Source organism: Gossypium raimondii, chromosome 5 (genome assembly GCF_025698545.1).
Source record: "Gossypium raimondii isolate GPD5lz chromosome 5, ASM2569854v1, whole genome shotgun sequence".
Lineage (NCBI taxonomy): Eukaryota > Viridiplantae > Streptophyta > Magnoliopsida > Malvales > Malvaceae > Gossypium > Gossypium raimondii.
This window is the reverse complement of record NC_068569.1, coordinates 24,097,894-24,102,014: the sequence shown is the minus strand read 5'-3', so window position 1 is coordinate 24,102,014 and position 4,121 is coordinate 24,097,894. Positions and strand designations below refer to the sequence as shown.

At 31.5% G+C, this 4,121-nt stretch overlaps 1 long non-coding RNA gene across 2 annotated transcripts; it reads right to left on the bottom strand.

Moving 5' to 3' along the window:
• Positions 1-273: 273 nt before the first annotated feature.
• Positions 274-3,894, bottom strand: LOC128041247 (uncharacterized). Of its 2 annotated transcripts, XR_008195969.1 has the most exons (4): positions 2,655-3,894; positions 1,949-2,315; positions 1,299-1,371; positions 274-861 (listed from the first exon to the last, which is right to left on the bottom strand). It is a non-coding gene; the product is annotated as an uncharacterized LOC128041247 (long non-coding RNA). The 2 variants fall into 2 exon arrangements; XR_008195970.1 differs by lacking the exon at positions 1,299-1,371.
• Between the last annotated feature and the right edge of the window lie 227 nt (positions 3,895-4,121).

Sequence of the window (4,121 nt, the reverse complement as noted above, 5' to 3'; positions counted from 1 at the left end):
ATATCTTTAGCGGCGCTTCTCACAAAAACGCCACTAAAAACATAACCTTTAAAAAAAATATTTTAATCAAATATTATATTATATTATATTTTTTAATTTTGAACTTTAAATATACTTTTTAAGGATAAATAAAAATATTATTTAAATTAAATTTTCTATGAAAATTTTAACTTTAAAACTAAATATAAAATGAATGAATTTAGTTTTAAATTTTAAAATAATAAATTAATAACACAATTAAAATTCAAAAGTTAGAACTCAAGTTGTCGTAAATATTAAAGTAAAAATAAAAATTTAGAATCAAAACTAAAATAAATAATACATTTGAAAAACAAACTGACTAGTTGAACCTCCTATGACTATACACATTGCAAGCTAATAAAAAATACAATGCATTAAATTGTTGAACCTGCCCAGGTACTAACTGACAGCAGAATAACACATTAAATTGTTGGATTAAACATGTAGATTACATACTAATGTAGACCTAAATATTTTCCTTTTCCTTCTACCCTTAAATCTAGAGATAGCAAAAACCAGGGACCTAACACCAGCAAGTTCAAATATATTGCTAAAAGAAACACAACTTTAGCTCCATCCAAATGTACTTTCAATTCTCATTTCAAATTCTGCTTCAATATATTGGATGAATTTCCCCACTGCATGATGTTAGGTGATCAAACAGAGTACTTTAAAACTGCAAAAGTAAGAAGCAAACATCCTCACTTGATAATCTGAAGGGTTGTCTTCCTCACCACTTGGTCTTCTAAAAGGAAGCAGCTGAGCTTTAGGTTTCTCTAAAGAGAAAACAACAGGAATTCCACCATCAATCCCATGATCTTTCCTTAAACGGTGTCTCACCTAGAAGCAAAAATTTGAGAAAGAGTAAAGTGAATGATATCAGGAAATAAACCCCTAAACAATGTCTTCTTAATGCAATAGATAAACAAGAGTAAAATTGGATATCCAAAATAACAAATACAAGCATAAGATATTAAAGTTTTTCCAAACCAAATAAAACCTAATTGGACAAGGCCCCAAAGTAAACACCAATCATAAGATCAGCAACCACCAGAAAACTGCAGTAGCAAGTGTAGATTCAAAAGCCACAGACGCAAAGAGCCCCCATTTTAGAATGATTGACAACTCCAAAACAACTTCACCGTATTCAGAATCAATAATATAAAATGCCAGAAGCTCAAATCACAATAAATAATAAAAATACAAAAACATAAATATTTCATAACCTAAAGCTACTGATACTAAAATGAAATACGTATCTAGAAGCAAAACCTAACCTTCGTACATACTAAGTAGCAAAGTTGATCCTAATCCTTCAGCTGAATAACTTATGTTGCTTGCTTACTCGTGCTTTAGATGGGTGCAATATCAAACAAGCATATAGAAGGATTAGCCATGCACTATCATAATAATGAAAAATAAAACATAAATTAGAGCATAACATGAACCACATAAAGAAATTAGGAGTTCTATATATGGTGAAAAGCCAATATTTGACTGCAACGTTATATAAAATTCTTATAGCCAATAGGTAAAATTGAAAGTTCATAAGTCATGATGATTCCTTTGTGTCAATGTTATCAATGCAGTCCAAAACAAAATCAGGGTTTAACTATTTGATTAAAAAATTAAAAATTATTTTATAAATTATTTTTTAATCAGGGTTTAAATTTTACAAATTTAAAGACTAAATGTTATTTTTCTATAGATGAATTGAAAATTGAAATGCCAACTAAGCTTCTTATATAGCAGCTCTGTCAAGGTTCTGAACTCCAGCAGAATTAATCAAACATAATCATTGACAATATATATATATAATTTTATATATAAAACCTTGTTTGCTCTAAAGAAATTTGGATGGAAAAGGGTTAATTTCATATTCTTTAAATTATTTAAAATAAATGCCTGCATGGATGGAGTCAAGTACCTTCTGAGAGTTCAGGTTGTTCGAATGGGGTACAAAGAGACTTAGCTGCTCCCATCTCACCCCTTGTTCGAGCTTTCACATCTTTCTCCACCTCTTATATATACAAAACATAAAACATCATTTAAGAAAAATGAGCTACATATGCCTCGAGAGATTAGAATATGATCCAGCTCATGTTGTTGCCTAACAAAATACAGGTTTTACAAACTCATCCCACGTTTTACAACTTCAATGCAGGCATCTCTTTTTGTTTTGCCACATCGAATAGGTTCTGTTGAATCTTATCCAACATTCCTTTTACTTGTTCAACCAAAAAGACTCTAGAGATATCAGTCTTTTCTCCATTGTCACAGCGAACTGCACGCACCTGTCCAATAAAACACATTCTGGTTTCAATAATAAGAAAATAATACATAAAAGAATAGAAGGAAAGAAGAAATAAGAAAAAAAGGGTTAATTGCATGACCTTAAAGAGCTAAGAAAATACGTAATTTTGTTTTGGACTTAAAGAGCATAATTTTGAGTACTATTAGAGGTTATGAATTCCGAGGACATGTAAGAGAAGTGCACAAGGCTACTAATAGGAACATGGACAGCAAATAATCATCTTTTACGTAATAATTAAACAAATAAGCTATCCGATTTTTCTTTTGGTTTGAGTTGGTAAAACGTTAGGCATGTTCGTATTCAACATAAGTTTTCTGACCTTTAAATTTTTCATTATTGTTGCAAATAGAAGCACAGTCACTGAAATGAGAATCTCGACATGCTCCTTGTCTTTCTAGTTGCAGGCTTCTGTTAGCAGTATATTACTATCAAAATTTGCAATTGCATTTGAAGAACCTGCAAGAATCTCATAACAGCTAACCAGAACAGGGTCAAAAAATCTCTTCTGTTCTTTTTTCTTTCTGTTTTTTAAGGCTGGAGTTGGTTGGATCTCAGCTACCTTAAATAAATTTGTTTGACTTCGAGCACCCATTAAATACATTAAATCAGGCCCTTCCACTTATAGCCAATTGGTTTTAGGTTGGATGCTTAACACAAGTCATGTAAACTTCTTGTTACTTTTAATTTGAGTTAAATTTTAGAACTTTTCATATAGACTAGCAACTTCCCACTCAATTTTCCACCTCTTTCTCGCAACCAGAAGAAGGAAACACTGATAACAGAAAAAATAAATTATCTCAAATTCAATTCGTGCAATTATCATATCATTTTTATTTTCTTTCTCATTTTACATTTTTTTTTCTTGGCAACCAAGCAGGAGTTAGACTACTAACAAACTAACTAAAAGCTTACTTTCTACATCTAACTATGAAAAAAAAAAGTAATCGAAAATATAAATTTGAGATAATTTCATCAATCTGCAATTTTCTTTCTCGGTTTCCAGTGCTTTCTCAGTAACCAAAAGGAAACCGTTAAAATTACAACAAAGAGGAGAAAAAAAAAGAAAGCTATTCGAGTTGAAGTCATGCAATTTTTAATTTCCTTCTCAGTTCTTCATTTTTTCCTTCTCAATTTCCAAGTTGAGTCCGCGAAATTATTACATAAATTTTGCAATTTTCCTTCTCAATTTCCAAACTTTACTAGAAACCAAATAAAAACTATAAAAATTAAACGATAAAAGAAAATATAACCTTGTGAAAGGGACCGACGCGCTGCTCACTGGCATAAGACTTGAAGTTCCTCATCACCATCTCGTTAATTACTAACCTCGGTCCTCGAGATCCCACTTGGGCCTGCTCTGGCTCATGAGTCGTGAACTCATCCTTCGTTTCCATCCCCATACGGAAATAAGCGGCTGCTAAGTCAACTCACTGCTATTGAATCGGTTTGAGACTTCGAGACGAGTTGATGGAATAAACAATTAAAAGGAAGATGAAAAAGTTTAAAAAGCATTTGAGCAAAATTTCAGAAGGGATTTTTAGCGGGAATTTGAAATGAAAATCACGCGTCAGAATATTTGGGGCGCTTATAAAAAAAAGCCACTAATTGAATAACTTTGTGGCGTTTTCAACAAAAACGCCACTAAAAATTAAATTTTTGTAGTGAAACGGGCCGTTTTGAAAATTTTAAATACATATTTGCAGCGTTTTTGGTCCAAACGCCGCTATTGCTTACCTTTTGCGGCGTTTTTCTTATAAACGCCGCTAATAATTAACTTTTTTTTACA